Genomic DNA, 20,778 nt, shown 5'->3' on the forward strand with positions numbered 1-20,778 from the left:
CATCTATCCAGAAGTTTCTGAAGGTCGTTTAAAGAAAACGGAAAGTATCTGAGGTGTCCCGTTTCTATTAAAACTGAGACTGTATTCGTGAGAACAGTTTCCAATTAAGCAGTGTAAAAACGCATCTGCTGTAATTATTCTTCTCCCCTTCCCTTACCCCCACCCCCCAATTTCCTTTAAGAAGAAATAACAGCAGAGTTTCTTTTCAAAGTCTTAAAATAAAAATCCCCAAAAAAGGGATCCTGCTTGCTTTTTAGAGTTGTTTGAAAAAGGAAAAAAAATGCATAAAGAGCCACGTGCTTCTGTTCTGGCCAAGTTATTAGCCTCTGAGAACAAGAGCTAGAGGAGAGGACTGTTAACCCCCTCGTCTCAGGCGGGATGAGCTCGTTCCCGGTTGGCTTGCACAGGCTGGAAAGCTCCTCGCGCCCTCCGAGAGGCCAGCCTGCCGGAGAACTGCAGGAATCTGCAACAAAAACGGTGACAGCCTGAAACACACCCGCTGCCAACCTCCACATTTGTCTGTCACCTCAGACCCCAACTAGTTGACAGAGCAGCAGAATTTCAACTCCAGCAGGCTCAGTGTGCTTCTGGGAAGAGAAGCAGAGCTAACGAGAGAAGAGATTTTTTAAAGAGTTTGGCTATTTATCGAACTTTTACTTCCTGGCTGTGTGCAAAGAGGAGATTCAAGTCCAATTTTACATCAAGGCTCTGGGTCCAGTCACATCCCTGAAGGTAAATTTTTATAAGTTTACTGTATCATCTCATTACATTTGTTGTACTAATTTGTATGATCTGATGAAGATGTCTAAAATTTTTTTCCTAGTACAAAGCCATTTATTTACCAAAAAAAACACAAAAATCCTTTTGTGTGATTTACAGAAAAGCTAAATAGGCAAGTTTAACTCTCATATTCATGTTTCCTTTTCTTCTCCAAGATTAAATAGTAAATTGTAATAAATGATGGTTTTTAATGTCGCCCACAAACACAAATGTAGAACCATTGCTGGTCACATTAGCAATTAGATCTTGATGACGTCTGAATCTGGGAATGGGTTTTGTAGAAATATTTTGCTAAATATATTAAATAAATAAGGGATGTGGTTTCTTTTAAACTTTCAAATCAAAGCGTTTTCCATGTTTAAATTACCTGAAATTATTTCATCACCATTGTTGTCCTAGTCTGTACCTAACAGCAATGTAGAAATGGAACATTTTCCTTTTCCAAAAGGTAGGAAAATCCCTATCCTACTATGATCTTTGATTATTTTGTAATTATTATGACTATTATTCATTTCTTAACTCCCTTTTATACTTTTACGACTAATTATCTCTTGTCTCCTTCTACCATTTTTTAAAGATGCGCACACATAAAATTTTTCTAATTCGTAATGATGTCTTATTTGGGGAGGGAGAGGGGAGAGAGGGGAGCCGAAGAGCTAAGGAGATTCTGGTAACTCCTCTAGCGTGAGGTACTGTCATTTCTGGCTCTGTTGAAATGAAAAGCAATAATGCAAGTCACGCTCACTCATTCTCCCAGGTATTAGAGTCCCCCTGCAGGAGAAAACCATGCTTTCAACTGCAGATTGAGGCTGCTGATACTCTAACCAAGAGGTACTGCAGAAAGAGTATCTCTTTTGCACTGCCTTTAATCTGCAAAGAGGTTAAGTATGTCACCTTGGCATTGTATCTGAGCTTTCTTCTGGCCCACAGCCTAAGTACACGGAATAGAAATGTTCACTCAGTCCAACTCAGCAGAAATCTTTTTTTTTTTTTTTTTAATTCTCCCCTTTCTCTTGGATGCCAACTTTTTTTCAGTTCAGAGCTTATTCACCTAAACTTTGATGGTAATGACTACTGTTAACGTTGACTATTAAAAAAAAAAAAAAAAAGACAGTCTCCTTAGGAAAGACTTAAGTTTATATTTCTGTTCATTCAACAAGACCTAGCGAAGCAGAGCAGTCTATTTCATCCACTTATTGTCCAGTCAACCAAAAGAATACGTACATGTTATTAATGAATCTTGCCCTTTTCTTTCTTTTATGGAATGTCTGTACAGCCACTCAGCAGTTACTGAGGCTTCTTTTTCAGGTCTGTTGGGATTCAGTTCCCAGTCTTCCTCATGTGCAGCTCCACTTATCAACTACATAAAAAAACAGTGATGATGGAAATGAAGGGCGATGTTTCTAGAAAATGCCGAACACTATTCATTTCATTTCCTCTTGACAGCTTGTCATTTTTATTCCATTAATTTGTAACAGTACACAAGCATGGCTATTCAAGTTTAGCACAATTTCCAAAATGTGTTAGGAATCATTTTCCACCAAAAAGAACAAAAACGACTACAGTTTTCCCTCCACATATCTTTCTGGAACAACCTTCAGTGAAGGAGAAAGGGGCCTCTTAAACCAAGAGGAACTTCCGCAGTTGGCCTGCCAGTCTAAGAGATGCCTGGCGAAGCTGGGGTGTCTGGCTCATACAGGCCCACCGGGCATCTTCCACCAAAGGCTCAGCTTGCAGTGGTAGTACCAGCGGGGGCCAGCCTGGGTTTTGTCTTAGGCACCAAAAGATGGACAGAATTCTGGGGAACAGAGTGTGTGGTCTTGACTGATTGTAGGGACATGGTTTAATAAAGCAAGTCAGATCGGGGCTCTGGAAACAGACAGACCTGGTTTCCATCTGGGCTTTGCTAGGCCCTGTGACTTCGGGCAAATGAATCTTTGAGCCTCAGGCTTCTCATTTGTGGAAATTAGGGTCATAAAATTAGTTGCCACCTCAGAGATCTGTGGTGACATCAAGTCAAGAAAACAGCTATGCCTGGTGCAATATGAAGTAATCAATCAGTCATAGCTAATAAGAACACACTACCCTATCTATATGTCCCGAAGAGAACTCTGTAAGGAGGGAATTTACTGTAGGTTTTCCCTCAAAGTCTTTTACTGACTCATCTATAAAGCAAGTAGCAATAATAATACCCACAAATAATACCCACATATTCTTGTTGTGGGAATTAAATGAGGTATTTTTTAAATACTAAGTACAGCACCTGACAGAAGGGCATGCCAGGAGAAAGTGTTCAATTAGGCCCTTGAAGTGATTTTTCTGCTAACAAAATGGGGGATCAGGGAGGAAATATTCTTTGAATTCTCTTTCTTTACCCAAAGTAATACAAAAATAAATCTGACTCTGTTGTACTCCCCTGGCGTGGAGGGGCTCGATGTGAAGTATTTATTACCGTCTTTTACTCCTTCATCAATTAGTTGCTTCTTAATGGCCAGTCAAACGAAACCAAAGGGAGTTTTCTGTTTCAGAGTGCCATTAAGAGAGAGAGAGACGAAATGCTGCTTTGCAGTCAATTCTGTTTTGTTGGCCTAGTTGGACAGGGGAGAAGGCCCCCAATATTTCTCCTTTCTTATTTTTTCTAAAGGCGAGAATAGGGGTTTGGGCATGTCCTGGGGATATTTTTTCCCCTTTCTAACTGAAATTCAAACGAAAGGGTTTGGGTTTTGTTTTTTGTTATTGTAAACCTCTCCCCTATGCTCCTCGCATTGAAATGTCAGCTGCTTTTTCTGGCTACATGTAGCAGGAGCAGCCTGTCGTCATAGCAATGAAAGGGTATAGAGAGACTCGAGTTTCATGACCCAGTCTGTGAAATAACTCTTAGTCGGCTCTAAAATCCTTCTTTAGAAAAGAAGTCTCCAGTCCTGGCTTGTTTCCTTCCTATTATGCAACCCACTTATGTACACCAATTGCAGGAGCTAAACGTTTCCTTTAGAGAGTCAATGAATCGATGCTAAGAAAATGAACAAGAAAGCTAGCGAAACAGTGACCAGTTTCCTCGGGAGTGCAGGGGGGAAAACAAATGGGAAGGCAAAGGAAGAAAGAAATAACCTCCCTTCGTAGCACACACTGCACAGCCAGAATAAATCCATTTTCCTGGTTCCCACTGGCTCCTCCCATCTTCACGACACACCACAGCAGAATGGTTATCCGGGAGAATCCTGGGGCAGCCTGCCTGGGCTCACGCCTGGCACTGTAGTCTTCTATGTCCTTGCCTCTGTCTTCTCATCCGTAAAACAAAGCTAATAAGAGTCATAAAACTGTTGTGGGAATCGAATGAGGTTGTGTGTGTAAGGCTCTTATTCCAGGGCTTGACCAGTGGTCAAGGTTGACTATTGGGCTTCCAGGCTTCAATTTCCCCTGTTTGTTAAATGAGCATAACAGCAATTCCTAAGACTGCTGAAGGATTAACTGAAAGCATGGGTGTAAGTGCTCAGTAAGTCGTCGTTCTTTTAATACTTTTCATCGCTGTGTCTAACTCTGAGAGCAATAGTTTTTTTCCAACTCGGAATTTCCCAATGAGTAACTGTAATGAGCGCAGGCCTCAGAATTATCATCATATAAATGTGAACCACTGAATGCCCGAAGAGGAAAAAAAAAGAAAGAAGGGTTCTTACATTTATAAAGAATAAAGAAAATTCTCATTTTGAGTAGCAGTAGAATAAAAGGTTATTAAAATATCTTAGCTTTTATTAGGATGCTTTATATTAAAATTTCTGTTTTAGTTTCTCCAGTGTTGTCCATGCCACGCAATTATGTAAACAAGTAATCTTTTGTCTCAAACAATTCCTGTATTCAATGTTCCGTACCACGAGAAATGCCAGAGGAGCTGCAGGAGTGAGTAGAGAGAGAGGCTGTGCTCTGGTGGCTCTTACTGTGTAGGTAGGGAGACTGTCATTCAACAAATCATCACATTAATCAAAAGTGCTTATGCCCAAGTGCTTGTGCACAAGGTGACCTCAAATACAAAGCCATCTTTATTTTTCTAATGAAAAGATCCTCAGCCAAAGGCCTAAATGCACGAAGGATCTAAATGCGCAAATGGAGAGCATGTTGTAATGTATACTTAAGATGCCTAAGATGTACTCACTGAACCCACACTGTAATTTTCTAATACAGACTAGTGCATCATCAGTTTTCTGCAAGTCGTTTATAACACACTTCTCAAAAATCTGCCAATGCTGCAAATTGGATCCCCAAGCATGAATTCTTTCTATGGTAATGGTCTCTATGTATTAATTACTTTATTGCTTTTCCCAGCCCTCTTTCAAGTGTTGTTGGAAAGATCTTAGGGTTCGAAGCCAAGGGCCAAGAAAGAATTCTTGAGACATCTTCAGTGCAAAAAGCTGGTTTTATTAAAGCACGGGGACAGGACCTTGGGCAGAAAGAGCTGCAGTGGGGTCATGACTAGTGGCTGATTATTATATACTTTCAGGTTGGGAGGGGCTTAGGGATAACACAAGCCTCCAAGGTATTTTGAAAACAAGGTTTCCAGGACCTTGAGGGGGCCAGCTATTATTAGGAAAAGGTCATTTATTACTGTTTAGTAAAAACAAAGTCTCAGTCATGAGACCCTTCAGATGCATATCGGTGGGTCCATATGCTTTGAGTATGATTGCCAACATGTATCTTGAAGAGGAGAGATAAAGGAAGTTTCCAAAGGAATTTTTATATGGTAAAGTAGACTTACAGGATCCTGGGGTGGGGGGGGGGGGTCAGGCTAAGATTGCCTTTTGTCCTTACCTAAGTGTTATATTAAGGCAGTTGAGTTCCTATAGCAATGTCACTCTGCCTGTTTCAAGGACTTGTCAATGGGCTGTAAGAAGTAAAGAAATTTAATTTCTCTTTTGCCTTTGTTTCCCACATCAGAAGGACTTATTTGAAACCACTTGAGTCTGTAAGGTGTGGTTTTCTAAAACTGCAGTTCTAACACTTGCAATAATGAAATCATACCTCAAGAATAATTACCACATCTGCTTGAAATACCTTTATCTCCTTTTTTTATTGTGAAGATGACCGCCTTAAGCATGACAAAAATAAGCATTGCTTGAGATCATTTCAGGCTGTTTTCCTGAAATGGTACTTTGCTGTTCAAAATGAAGTCATTGAGACAGGGGTCTTTAATGTGAGAGATCTCAGAAGCATTAGAATATTAGGCAAATCCCTCCTTTTCATAACATAATTCTGGGGGTGAAAAATTAACAGTATATTTGAATATGATATATATATATATATTATATGCTGGGGCACCTGAGGGGCTCAGTGGGTTAAGCCTCTGCCTTTGGCTCAGGTCATGATCCTGGAGTCCTGGGATCGAGCCCCACATGGGGCTCTCTGCCCAGCAGGGATCCTGCTTCCCCCTCTCTCTCTGCCTGCCTCTTGCCTACTTGTGTTCTCTCTATATATACATAAATAAATAAAATCTTTTTTTTTTTATAAAATCTTTTTAAAAAAAAAAAATTATGTGCTGAAATAAGTGTTAAGAGGACAAAGCACCTTCGTTCTAAGAAAGTATGTAAGCAGCCTGACCCCTGCAGAAGGTCAGTGATGGCTTTCCCTGATCTAAAGCTAAATGGGTGTTACTCTCTGGTGTCTCTGTGTGTGTGCTTGTATGCCCCTCTATGTGTGTGTGTTGGGTGGTGGTGTTGGGATGAGTGGGAGCTGGCAAGAGAATTCTGTGATACCTTGGACAAAGACCCTGTAGCAAGGAGGATCATGGGCTATTTGAGGAACAGAGAGAAGGCCAGCTCCTGTGAGAGCAAAGAGCAGAACGATGGGAAATGCAAATCCTAAGCAACTCTCCTCATGATGCCCTCTTCCCTGAGCACTAAATGTTTTTCCCCCTGCTTGATTCATGTTTAATGCGTGTCTTTACCATCTCTGTCAAATTCTGCTTAGACTCAATGCCCCAACTGGCATTAACCATGTTTAACCCTCACTTGGCCCCACACGGTAGTAGGTTGGGTTAGGAAGAATGACAGCCAGTTGAAAGTCAGAGCTCCAGAAAATCTGTATCATTCACAGGGCTGGGACACCTTGATGCAGACGGTGACTCAGCAGAGAACTCAAAATAGAAGAGAATCTTTTTTTTTAATCCTCCAGATAACTGTAACGTCAAGCTACAGAGCTCTCCCAAGAGACTCATTAATACCTTAAAAGCCCTGAAACATCAGCGTTAACTCTGGATCAGGTAACCATATGCAATGACTGAAGGGTAACTGAAGGGTAACTGAAGGGTGACTGAAGGGTTTCCTCTCTAATAACAAAGCCTTTGACTATCTTATAAAGACTGAGTGAAGGAAAGGGGTCCATTTGAGTTTGATTATGAAATACCTAGGATAATCATTTTGTTTACTACATTTCCCTGAAAGGAAATTCTTCTATGTTTTTTTTTTTAATTATTTTATTTATTTGACACAGAGAGAGAGATCACAAGTAGGCAGAGAGAGAGGGGGGAGGAAGCAGGCTCCCTGCAGAGCAGAGAGCCGGACTCGGGGCTCGATCCCAGGACCCTGGGATCGATCCCAGGACCCTGGGATCATGACTTGAGCCGAAGGCAGAGGCTTTAACCCACTGAGCCACCCAGGCGCCCCTTCCATAGTTTTAATAATTACTAAAAATAGCAGCCTACAGTTTTCCTCTGACATAAGTGAATTCAGCAGAAGATCTACCTGGCCTTATCTAGAAGCACGGATGTACATGGTCTAAGAAACAACATGCCAAGCGTAAGAAGAAAAACAAAATAGAGAAAACAGTCAAAGCAAACCTTTCTTTTTTCTAGGGTATATATGATGTGTCTTTCTCAGTTTGTTGGACTTTAGACAAGGTAAGATGAACAGATCAATAGTCATAATCTGCCTTGAAAACCAGTAATGCTGAAGGAAGGTTTTTTTAGTTTCCTTGGCCTAGGGTAAGGGGAAGGACCTGTAAGTTTGGCTGAAGCTGCCTGTGAAGGAATCAACATCCTGGGGGAGAAGGGGCAGCTCAGCTGCCTGGGGATTTCCAGGCAACATGAGGGAAATTCACTTCAAACAGTTAACTACCGGCACTAAAATTTCTAAGGAGTTATTTACATGGTCAGCAGAAGAGATAGAAAAGAGTAGATTCCAACCCTGTTCCTCCCTTAGAGGAATGGATAACTATGTACCCGTTCCTAGTGCAGTGGTCAGACAGATTGTTACTGCTTAAGAGAAAATAAAAGAGAAGGGAGATAAAGAGAGAGAAGAGGTATATAGTGACACAAGGAGTACCCAGTGGAGAGAGATGGTTCAAACAGGTAGATTTAAGCCACAAGAGAACATACAGAACTTCAAAAATACAATTTATCTTTTTAAGTTTTTTTAAGTTTTAATTTAAATTAAATTAAATTTTAATTTAATTAGTGTATCAAATGAATCAATTGAACGAATGTCCTACCAAACTATAGAAACTGAAACTGAAATACAAAAGTCTACTCTGACCCAATCTTATTCTAATTTAAACCTCTAGAAAAGATCCTAGAAACTGAAATGCAACCAGTCACAAATAAGAACCCAAAATGAATCAGAGGACCCAGAATACATTCTGTTGGTTTGTGTAAGTTCACTCCTAAATCTAGATGGAGAGTGACATTCTAGGGAGTACCAAACTTTAGGCTCCCTTCCCTTCTCCAAGAGACAGAAATTTCTGGAATCAGGAGCTAGAGAGACCAAGAGTCGGAGAGTTCCATTCAGAAGTATTTCCTAACAAAGCAGCATTCCAAGCCATATTTAGCTGTCACATGCACTGCTTTCCACCCTCCATCTAAAGGACCAGGCATTGGTCGTAGAGGCCAGAGCTGACATAGCTCCATCAATCTGGGGTGGCTGACACACCCATGACCTATTTTGCTGTGCCTTTCAGTCCAGTCCCTTTGGGCTCAGCTGGGCTACCTTCCCAGCCAGAGGAAAGGATACCCAGGGCCCTTTCCTTGTTTTTCCAGCGACAGAGCTTGTAGACCTGCTGAGAAATCTAATTACAACCTCCTTTCATGCTAAAATCCAATTACAACCTCTCCCAGGGTGAAAGCCAATCCTTTTGATATAAGAGGAAGCCAAACAAAGAGGCTTCAAGCTGGGGGTGTGCCTGTGTTCTGCCTTCTCTTAGGCAACTGTTTAGAAAGGTTGCAGTGACCTTCTTTTGCCTTGAGTAGGAATGGTGGTCATAATCTATCACGACTCCCATACTCATAAAAAGGAAAAATATTTTTATATCTGATGCTGGAGTTTCTCAGGATTTTCTCAAGCATCCATAAGTTGGGCAAAGCAAATTGTGAGCCACTCTGCACACACACATTTTTGATTCAGCAAAATGACTTTTTTAATTGAATTTGGAATATGTTAAGCAAGAAAAAAGTGAGTTATAAAACCCAGTATCCTTCTATAATCTGTTCCTGATATCTTCAGTGTCCTGTGCCGCCCTTTCAGGTACCTGTTCACTTGTGGATAATGAGAAACTGCAGTGCTGCTGGAATAAGGGTCATCCCAAATTCTGAACCCTAAATAAGATAAACAGAGACGGTTCTCAAAATAGTCATTTGCGGGAATACATATTTTCCAAATACCTGGTTGGCATAAGTCTATAATTGCTGAAACAATAAAAATTTTAACCAAGTTCTAATCAAGTATCTATCACTACTACAAATCACTGTAGTCATAGAATATGTATAAAATCTAGATTTGCAGCTTACCCCCCAAAAATGGGCAAAATTTTTAGAAAGAGCATCCAGTTATCTATTAGGTTTTTCATTAGATATGAGTGGAGCAATGGGGTTTTTTTAATAAGATAAAATTACTATAGGCTCGCTTAAAAGTGCCCCATCTATAAAGTTAATATAAATATATAAACAAAGATAAGATTCACCATTTAATGACTCTAAAATACCTCCAACAGGAAAACTTTTTTTTAAAGGTTTTATTTATTTATTTGACACAGAGAGATCACAAGTAGAGAGGCAGGCAGAGAGAGGGGGGAAGTAGGCTCCCCACTGAGTGGAGAACCCAATGTGGGGCTCGATCCCAGTACCCTGAGATCATGACCTGAGCCGAAGGCAGTGGCTTAACCCACTGAGCCACCCAGGTGCCCCCAGGAAAACATTTTTACTATAGTTGACTCAACTTCAGTTACCTAATCATCTAAATAATATGATAGGGAGCCAGGAGCAAGGATGACTGAGATTTACAAAAGTCAGAATAATTGATGGTGATTGTAGGTCAATGAAAACCTGTAACTAGTTTTAAGACACCATGTTTGCTCAGACCTTCATGTTCTCTTAGCTCACTGGAATCATTTTTAACTCTCAAGCCATTAGTTCAGAGGGTCCCCTCAACGCATTATTGGGAACCAAACAACTTGGAGCTAACTCTAAATCCATGCAGCATTCTGTTGGGAGTTCAGTAGACTCAAAACACGAATGCTGAACCCTCTTCTTCTTTCCCTCGCTTTCTCTTCCCTGATCCCCAATGTCAGCACATTACAGTAACCTTTGAGGACCTCATAGTGGAGCGCAGGTTAAGCTCTTCCCAGGAAACTTTTCAGCAACTTCCTAAAATATAAATAGGTAGATAATTGGAAGCTTTTGTTTTAAACTGGGAAAACTTCCTGTTTTTTTTTTTTAAGATTTTATTATTTATTTGACAGACAGAGATCACAAGTAGGCAGAGAGAGAGGAGGAAGCAGGCTCCCTGCTGAGCAGAGAGCCGGATGTGGGGCTCGATCCCTGGACCCTGGGATCATGACCTGAGCCGAAAGCAGAGGCTTTAACCCACTGAGCCACCCGGGCATCCCATAAACTGGGAAAACTTTTCATTTAAACTCCCAGTGATTTTGCGTTTAATAGTTTCTTAGATACCTATGGGGGCAAGGGAGGAGTATGGTTTTAGCTTACTGATAAAAACAGCTGATTGATGCCTCCTTATAATCTGAAAGCAATTGAAAGTGATTTCAAAAGCAAATGGTTTCTTATAGTTTGAAAAATACTGTGGATAGGAGAGCAGAAGTTTACTATAGTCTGAGCTCTGGATATGATTAACTTCTTTTCTTTTCCCACAAGGTGACAGACAATAGCCCATGCTTATTTTATGTTTGGTTCTTTGTTTTATTTTTCCCAAATCCTCGGTATTTGGATGGTGGCCAAATAAGGCCTGAGGTTGTAATCCTGGCTGGAGGTGGCTGAGTCACCTCACACTTCCTAGCATCTTGATAACAGGGCTAATATCTCTAAAGATCCATAGCATAGTTATTGATGTAGTATGTACATTTTAGTGCCATGAAGCTATTGAAAATAGTCATTGTCCAAAAAGAATTAACAGCAGACTCCCTTATATAGTGTTGCTCATCCAAAATACAACTTCATTTCAATGTGGCTAATTAGACTACTCTTTTTTTTTTTAATTTTATTTATTTATTTGACAGAGAAGAATAGCACAAGTAGGCAGAGAAGCAAGCAGAGAGGGAGGGAAGCAGACTCCCCACTGAGCAGAGAGCCTGATGCAGGCAGGGCTCGATTCCAGGACCCTGAGATCATGACCTGAGCTGAAGGCAGAGGCTTAACCCACTGAGCCACCCAGGAGCCCCTAAACTACTCTTGATTAGGCAATTTTCTACATGTTCGGACTAACTACCCCAAAACAGTGGTTTTAGAACAGATGTTTACAATGTTTAGTCAGCCTCAGTTAATGAATTTGATTTCCTTTGGCATAGGAAAGGACTACAAAATAGAGGAGGAAAGAACAGAGAGATTAATTTACTTCCTAAGGTTCCAGATTAATCCTGGTGTCCTAACATTCTGGAGATTGCATGAAAAGCAAAATGGGAGAGTACTTTAAAGTGGAAAAAAAAAAGTCGTGTTCCAATACAAAATACTCCCAGAGCTACCAGCCCATATTTCTTTCTAAAACTCTTCAATCCACCTTTCAAATCTTATGATTATATCAGCAGAACCATCTTTATTGAGTGCTAATCACATTTGAATACCGTGTAGCTTTAGATTCTTTCCAAAGATGAGGACTGCTATGTTCCATTTAAAAAGAAGAATGTGCCCCAGGTAAGGCACTACAGAGGAGGAGACACTTTCTCCTCTATCCTCTTATGTTCAGTATTTGGGGCCTGCAAATTAAACTGACAAAAGACAGGTTAACAGGAGAAAAAGATCTATCCGTATGCAACCAGGAGCTGGCTCCTTAAACAGTTAAAGTTTAAGGCTTATATAGGCTTATACTTACTTAGTAGGAGAAAGGAATGAGTGGGGGAAGGAACAGCTTCTATGAAAGGACAAAAGATTTCTTTAGGAAAGACAAATGTGTTTGTAGAACAAACTGGAGATAAGAGAGTTTGTGAAAATGTTTTATTATGTAAGTGGTTTTTCTTCTTCAGAACCATAAAACTCTCCTGGAGAGGAATTTATGGTAGGTTTACTCTTGGTCTCTCTCCCAGGAGTAGAAGCTACCCTGAAGAGGGAATTTATGGCATTTCTCATTTCTCAGAAGGTTCTGCTTTTATTCAGATAAAGGAAGTTCCAAGAAGGCTTCTTTCTGCATCTGTTGAATCTCAAATGCCCTCAGCTTAAAATAATCTTCATACCAGCTCAAGGGTTCCAAGTGGGTCCCCACAGCAACTACTAGACAGACTTGAAACAGGGCAGGCAGCACGGGGAAGCAGGAGGCAGCTTCATGGGCAGAGGATCTGAAAATATTCAAACCCGTGAATCCTAAATTTTGAATCAAGTGTTGTTTGGTCAAGGTTCCAGCAAGGACATGATAGATCCAGGCAGAAAAACTGAATTTGGGGATTTGAGAGAATGTATTAAGGGACTATTTATCAGGGGTTGATGAAGTTCTAGAATATACGTGAAGTTCGGTGGGGTGAGGTCTAGAGCCGATGACCAAGAAAGAATTCTTGAGACATTGTTGGTGCAAAATGGTGGTTTATTAAAGCTCAGGGACAGGACCCGTGGGCAGGAAGAGCTGCTGCCCTGGGGTTATGAGGGGTGGCAGGTTTGTATCATGGGGCTGGGGGATGTAAGGAAAAGGGATATTTCAACAGAACTTTCATATGCTAAAGAAGACCTACAAGATACCAGAGGCCTTGCCATTGCCAAGGTCATTTTGCCCTCTAGCAAGGTATTAACATTAAGATGGGTGGCGAGATTCCTAAAGAATGTCCCAGATGTCCCACCCAGGATTGAGGATGGGGGAAGGTTGGAGGGTGTCAGCTTTTGCTTTGTCCTCAATGGGCCTTCTGTTCCCTCATCAGTGTGAGCAGGGTATAGAGAAGCCACAGGGGTTCTGAGAACAGGCAAATAAGAACTAAGTTTGTACATACCAGGGGAGGGAGCATTTTCTAAACTTAGACAGAAAATGCTGCATAGAGAGGGTCATTGAGGGGAGCTGTGACCTTCAAGAGAGGGACATAGTCACGAGAGGGAGCTGAGAAAATGCACTCCTCCTTCCCTCACATTTCTCCTGCAGTGCACCCCACCTGCTGAACCCAACAGAAACCATCAGGCAAGAGAACCTGAAGATGTAATTCACACAGGCTCTGGGAAAGCTCAGGTTGGAGAAGGCTTGGAGAGTGAATGTAGAGTGGATCCGGAGGAGAAGATGGAAGGTTTCTAGATACTCAGTCGAGGGAAAATCTTTTCCCGGTATGGGAAAGGTAGAATTAACAGCTGTAGACCAGCTGTGTCCTCTCCTTGCTAGAATGAATCTTCTGGAGCTTCCCTTTGGAAGGCATGAATATGCCCAGGCTTTTCATCCTATTTTCAAAGAACTTCTCAAACCTCAGCCATAAGATTCATTAAGGCTGTTGTATCTGCTTCTTTCAGAGAAGGCAGTGTGTAGCGGTGCACCATTGGGAAAAGCCATTGTTCTCCCTGTTTAATGTGTTGGCCCTCACCAAGGCACATGAGAGACTTCAACCATGTGCTGAATCCTGGAGGGACTTCTGCTTGGAGTGAGTCCTTTCATTACTGGTTCTCACAAACACATCAAAGTCCACCATTGTTCCCCAGCAGATCCCAACACCATGAGAATGAGGCTACTTGGAACTGTTCTTAGGTATGATTTGCTGTTTTTCTTAATCCTGGAAGAGAACTACCCCAGTGAATAGTTCTTGGTGCATTCACAGAGCTGAAAGCACTTGAAATTCCTCTCCCAGCTAGCAGAGCTTAACAACCAATTTACTCTGTTAACAAAAGAGAGACAATTTCCATTGAATCCAAAGAGGTTTTCTATTGTCCTTGTTGAGTTTAACTAATAAGGGAAAGTCAAATAAGAATAGAGCAGAAAGCTAAGAACCTGACATTCAGGGGAAAGAAATTCCAGGGAAGTAGGGAATGAAATAAATGGGGCTGGAGTTTGGGGGTGGGTTGTAGAGAAAAGAGCTAAAGGCAAAGAAAGAATAGGAGTAATATATCTGATCATATCATGGGCTAGGCTTCGAAGGTAAATTGTCATGCCAATAACAACATGGAGCAAATCATTCAGGTATTATTAAGTCCTGCCACAGGCCTTCAGGGGTGCCATACTCAGGAGTAGATTCAGAATTTGTGAACCAGAAGTTTACTGTATGTATTGGGTCTTCTTTTTTTTTAAAGATTTTATTTATTTGAGAGAGAGACAGAGAGAGCATGAGCGAGGAGAAGGTCAGAGAGTGAAGCAGACTCCCCATGGAGCTGGGAGCCTGATGCGGGACTCGATCCCAGGACACCGGGATCATGACCTGAGCCGAAGGCAGTCGTCCAACCAACTGAGCCACCCAGGCGTCCCAGGTCTTCTTTTTTAAAATAGGAAAATCAAAATTAGGTACAAGGCCTTGTAAGGAGCACATTCAAGTGGGGAACTTTAAAGCTTAAGCTTAAGTATATGTGAAAAATGGGGGGGAGGAAAAAATAAATGTAAATATGAGAAAACCCTGCATGCACAGAGAAACAAGGAAGTAAGAGGCCAGATATCGTGATATGATTCAGCAAATAAAAATAAATATGGCCAAAATAATTTTTCACAGTACACCACTCTCAAATAGCTCCCAAAGCAAAGCATTTTTACTATGCTTGATTCAACTTCAGTAACAGAATCATCTATGTAATATGATAGGAGCCGGTGGTATCACAGCCCGAATTTTGCAAAAGTCAGAAGAATTGACCTTGTCTATATGTCAGTGAAAACCTGTAACTGGTTTTAAGACACCATGTTTGCAGGGTGCCTGGCTAGCTCACGCAATGGAGCATGTGACTCTTGATCTCAGTGTTGTGAGTTAGAGCCCCACACTGGGTGTGGGGGTAACCTAAAAATAAAATCTGTTTTTAAAAAAAAAATAAATAAATAAAGATACCATGTTTGCTTAGGCCTTCATGCTCTCTTAGCTCATTGGAATTTTTTTTTTTTAAGATTTTATTTATTTGACAGAGAGATCACATGTAGGCAGAGAGGCAGGCAGAGGGAGAGGGAGAAGCAGGCTCCCCGCTGATCAGAGAGCCCGATGCGGGGCTTGATCCCAGGATTCTGGGATCATGACCTGAGCCAAAGGCAGAGGCTTTAACCCACTGAGCCACCCAGGCGCCCCTGGAATCATTTTTAACATAGGCCATGGTAGAAACTTTCAGAAGGGCTGGCAAATGCCTGAGGGCAAGAACAGAGCACTGCCTTCATGGGTCCATCATGTATAGTTGTGAAATGAGACCCAGTGAGATTAGTGAGTGACAAGTGGTACGATCAGATGAGGAGCTCCGGGAGGAATGATGAAGAGGTGCGGAAACATAGCTGTCGCACAGTCTTGCCTAAGATAAGCCTGTGGGATCCTCTAAATATAATTAAAGTAATCCTTTAATTATTTGTTGTAGAAGAGGAAGAATGTACTAATTTCTTCCAAGCTGGAGAGAGAGAGAGAGAAATCTTTGAAAATGTCCCTGAGAAACAATTCCTTTTGAAATCTTGCATGTTTGTCATTCACGACTGGGCACAGTGGCACAGAACTCCAGAAGCTCTCACTGGATGGGTACTCTTTATGAAGTGGAGGTGAAGTGACAGGAATAACAGACGGCTCACAGGTGAAGTGCTTAGCATAGTAGCTGACATATAGTAAAATCTCAAAAAATACAGGACATTATATTACCTATTATGTATAACAGTTAATGATAAAAACCTACATTTTCAATAAAGCTATACTTAGGTGAATAAGTCAAAATTCCAAAGCTTCTTATGAGCTAAACTCCAGAGTCCTAGAACATCACTGCTACCTCAGTCCTTTGGTGAAGTAACTAAAGCCAATCCGATTCAAGTGGCAGAGAATTAGACCTCTCAATAGGAGGGACAGCAGACAACTGACCGCTATCTTTACCGTCCTGTAATGTTTATGTGTGTGAAATAAGAAATGTTAGAAGTTGTCTCAAGACAGCTACCTATGCAAGTTAGAATAGAGTTGACATTCGTGGATGTTTGGTTCTTAAAAGGGAGACCTGTTTCTGTCATACCAAATGTTTCATCTAGATGTTTGTTTTGATGCAACATGGGCTGTCCAGTAGAAGAATTTCAGGCATTTGAAATTTCAAATCCTAGGTTTCCCCCGAAAGGCCACTCCTATAAAATTCAGTCTAGCTGTCATCTTTTAAAATTCCAGATGAGGTTCTCATGAAAGTTTGATAATGAGACACTCTGTTTCTAACAGAAGGAAAAGATTCTCCTCAAAGTTCTCCATCATCTCTCATCTTTAACCTCTCTAGGCTCACAAAAAGAAAGAGTGGTGCAAAGGAAAGAACTCAAAAGGGATGAATTAAAGTCTCTGCAAAGTATTGATTGGACTTATTAAGCCATTTTTGCTTTATGAATGTTTCAAAGAAATGATATCCTTCATTTCATTTGTACAGGTGAAATCACCAAATGACTATATGATCACATTTGAGTCTCAAAACAACCCTAGAAGATAAATAGGAGAGGTACTATATTTTTTTTCTGTTTTGTAGATAAATCAGTGACTTGACAAAAAGTCTCTTGGCTGGCGAAGGCAGCTCAGTTCTGGAACTCAGATCTTCTAACTCAGTACCAAGTGTTCTCTCAGCTATGCCGATGCCTCTAACTAGACACACAAATTTGGGCAAAATAACATTATCTAATTTCACATCAACTCTCCATATTGAAGTCCCTAGACTAATAACTTTGTATTCAAAAATTTGTCTTATTTCTGCATTTTTCACCGAGAGTTGTATTTGTTCTTTTTACAAAAAACAATTTGCATTTCGTAGAGCACACACACCAAATCTGAATGTCTCAAAATATATGACTTTTTACTGTTCCAAGATTAAATGGTATTCGTCATGCTTAGCAAGGACATCATGGTTTCATTTTCAAAGTACTTTGCAAGCATCAGCTAATTAAACCTCCCTGTCATCTTCAGTATGACAGTTGTTTTCAAAATATCTCTCATTTCCCAGGAAAGTTCTCTGCTCTGTCTTCTTTATACAAATCAGCACATTTGTTCAGTTCTTAAAATAAGCCAAAGGCTGTGAAATTATTTTGATCAGTGTGTGGCAAATACAATTAGCTCAGTAAGGAAAAATGTCCAGTGACTGGTCTGAAGGACAAAATGGAACACAAGCACAAGAACTCAAGGCCTTCTACATTCTGAACACTAGATTGTTCCACGAAGTCTAGTCTTTAAAAGTATAACACAGTCATCTGCTTTATAAGTGAAACTTTGAGGTGGTTTCCCACTTGGGTCATTCTAAATGACACAGTCATATTCTGTCTCTTTAAATTTTGTCTTTTATTTCAGGATGAAAATAAACACGAGAACTAAAAAATGGAACTAAAAAATAGTTCCATTCTAGACACAGTAAATAATCAGGGACCATATAAGAAATATTGGGTTGACTCTCCAAAAGCCTGCACGACTAGTCACCATAGGTCATGTGACAAACCCTGTACTTATTTCATGTCTTAGTACGTCTTCCCACAGCTATGCCAAGATTCTCAGCATTGTAGTAGCTCCTTTGGGCTAAGAACAATGAGAAAATACCTCTTACCTGACACCAGAAAGACATTAATTCAGGAATATCCTTATCTCCTAAGTATGGATTAGATGCATGTAGAAAACTAGAATTTAATTGTGTGGAAGAGAGGACATGTCTATTTGAGTTTATTTTTAAAGAGTGAACTGAAAGTAGAAATGTTCCAAAACCAAGACACCCAGGAAGCTTGAGATCACCAAGGAGAGGAAGACCTGGTAGGATGGAGGGGAAAAAGGAAAGGAACATTAAAGATTCATTTTCTTTATAACACAACTAATACAAGACATAAATGACTACGACGGTAATATTGATGAGATGCACCAGGCAGAATGATGGGAATAACAATCAGTCACATGTATATGTTACTTCAGAGTTCGCAAAGAGCTTCTCCACCTCAGCGGCTCCCTCTGACAATGCAAGGAATTGTTATTTACATTCTGTACATGAAGTTTGGAGAGACGAAGTAATTTGCTCAGAGTAATATTTAGTACTTGACAGAGCCAGACAGACAGCTAGACTTGACAAAGCCAGAATCTCTGATTTGTTCTGAAACCATGGGAGAATGTTGGATTCTGAGTCCAAAGTACTGCATTCTAATCCTTGCTCACTTCTTAGACTTGCGCATTTAGCCAAGTAATTTAGATTCTTCAGGCTTCCATCTCTTTATAGTCAAATGTTGTCTACCTCCTTTCCTTATTGGATCAAATGAGACCATATACAAGAAAGTTTATTATAACTGTGAAATGTTATATAAATGTAAAAAGAGGTATAGCTAAGTGCAACTTAATGAATTCCTGGGGCCTTGCCTCAACATATCCTTATTGTTAAGCTTTCTTTCCTTTTGTCTGAAAGAACAAAGAATTCCTCTTCTCTTCAGAGTTACACCTAACACCTGTGCTTCAATAATAGACCAGCAAATATTTAACAAATTCTATCATCTTCCTTCATCTTCATCATCATTGTACAGATAAACAATGAGCATCAAAAAGTTAAATATTTTATCCAAGATTGTGCAAATTAAGTAGTAGAGCTCTGAACCAGAGCCTTTGTCTTTAAACACTGTGCATACAATGTTGCCTTCACAATGACTCAGGCAACTTCTCTGTTTTCCGCCTATTTCAGTTATCTATGCATAACTGAAATCTACCCCAAATTTGGGGTAGTTGCATAACAGTGATGCATAACAATCCACCCCAAAATTAAATGGCTTAAAACCAATCCCCTTATTTGCACTAGATTCTGCAATTTGAACAGGACTCACCTGGGTAATTCTTCTGGTGATTTTTGTCTAAAGGCATTCAGGTGGCTCCAACAAGCTGGGAGCTCAACTGAAGCTGAACCATCCAAGATCGTCTTTCATTTTCCAGACTTCTATGTGGCCACTGATTGGACTTATTAAGCCATTTTTGCCTTATGAATGTTTAAAAAAAATGATATCCTTCATTTCATTTGTACAGGTGAAATCACCAAATGACTATATGATCACATTTGAGTCTCAAAACAACCCTAGAAGATAAATAGGAGAGGTACTATATTTTTTTCTGTTTTGTAGATAAAGAAATCAGTGACTGTGACAAAATCACACCTGATTCAGAGGTCCCAGCTAGTCTCTAGTCCAAATTTTCTTACAACATGGTGAATGGCTTTCATAGGAAGACAAATCCCAGTACGTAAGTGCCTACTAAGCTTCTGCTGGCATCATGCCTGATATTGTCCCATTAGCCAAAACAAGTCATAAGACCAAGGCCAAAGTCACAGGGAATAAGGCCCAAAAGTTGTAGTTCACTAGGGTTATCATTGTTTATCACATCTCCTCCCTCTTTATCTTCTCATTCATTAGTTACGCTTTCCCTTCAGCACAGAAGATACTTTAATGACCACATTTTAATACAAATAAAAATTTCCAGTGAACACACATTCCCGTTTAGCTACCATCTTCCATTCCTCTCATAGTCAACTACCTTAAGTGAGCAGTCGACTCTCACTGTCTTCATTCCTTCCTCTACTCCCCAGTCACTGCAGACGGGCCCACACCAACACCATTTCATCCAATCTACTCTCCTTCAATTCTCCAATAACCTCTGTACTTCCAAAGGCAGTGGATAATTCACTGGCCTCGTTTACTCTGACCTTTCTGTAACATGTAACACTTTCTTACGTGACTCTTTTCTCTGATCCTTTGTATCTTTGGCTTTTCTGATCCTCTAATGGCACTAAATGGTCTTCATTCACCAGGGTTGTAGCTCCTGCTCTCTGCCCTACTCACTATATAGCTTCTCATGCTAATAGCAGTCAAAACTATCTTTAGCCCCAAACTCTGTGCTTATTCCTAGACCTGTCACCTAAAATTAACCATCACACATGTTATCCCCACTCTAGATAGGGACTCTGAGGCTCAGAGGGTTAAGTAATTTGCTAAAGATGACATAGACGGCAGCTGCGGGACCAAATTCAAATACACATCTTTCTAACCCCAAAGCACCATTCTCCTTGTACTAAACTGGTAGTTCTCCATAAGGGCAATTTTATCCTCCAGGGGATATCTGGCAATATCTGGAGACATTTTTGGTGTCATAACTGGTGGGGGATGAGGGACTTGCTATGAAATCTAATGGGTAGAAGTCTCACAGTTGCTGCTAAACATCCCACATGCAGAAGAATGCTAAACATTCTACATAACTACAAAGAATCACCCACCCAGAAATGATCATAGTGCCAAGATAAAGCCGGCATTAAATTATACTATTTTGTATTTTTACCATTTCCTACTGCTAGTAGAATAGCAATATGCTGATCTAAATTATAAATGACTGTAGTTCCATAAATCTAATAAATACTGGCTAAATGAATGAATGAATGTTAAATTTTGAATATAGGGGAAGGAAACTGCATTTTTCAATGACTTTTCACATTAGCATTCA

General features: G+C 40.4%; 1 protein-coding gene across 1 annotated transcript in view; it reads left to right on the plus strand.

Moving 5' to 3' along the window:
* Positions 1 to 299: 299 nt before the first annotated feature.
* The window catches only part of SPARCL1 (SPARC like 1), a 47,670-nt gene continuing 27,191 nt past the window's right edge, over positions 300 to 20,778 (plus strand). The window contains exon 1 of the mRNA XM_082726800.1: positions 300 to 732. The gene's annotated coding sequence lies outside the window, so the exon portion shown is untranslated. The remainder of the gene's footprint in view (positions 733 to 20,778) is intronic.

Source organism: Mustela nivalis, assembly GCF_964662115.1.
Source record: "Mustela nivalis genome assembly, chromosome: 4".
Classification (NCBI taxonomy): Eukaryota; Metazoa; Chordata; class Mammalia; order Carnivora; family Mustelidae; genus Mustela; species Mustela nivalis.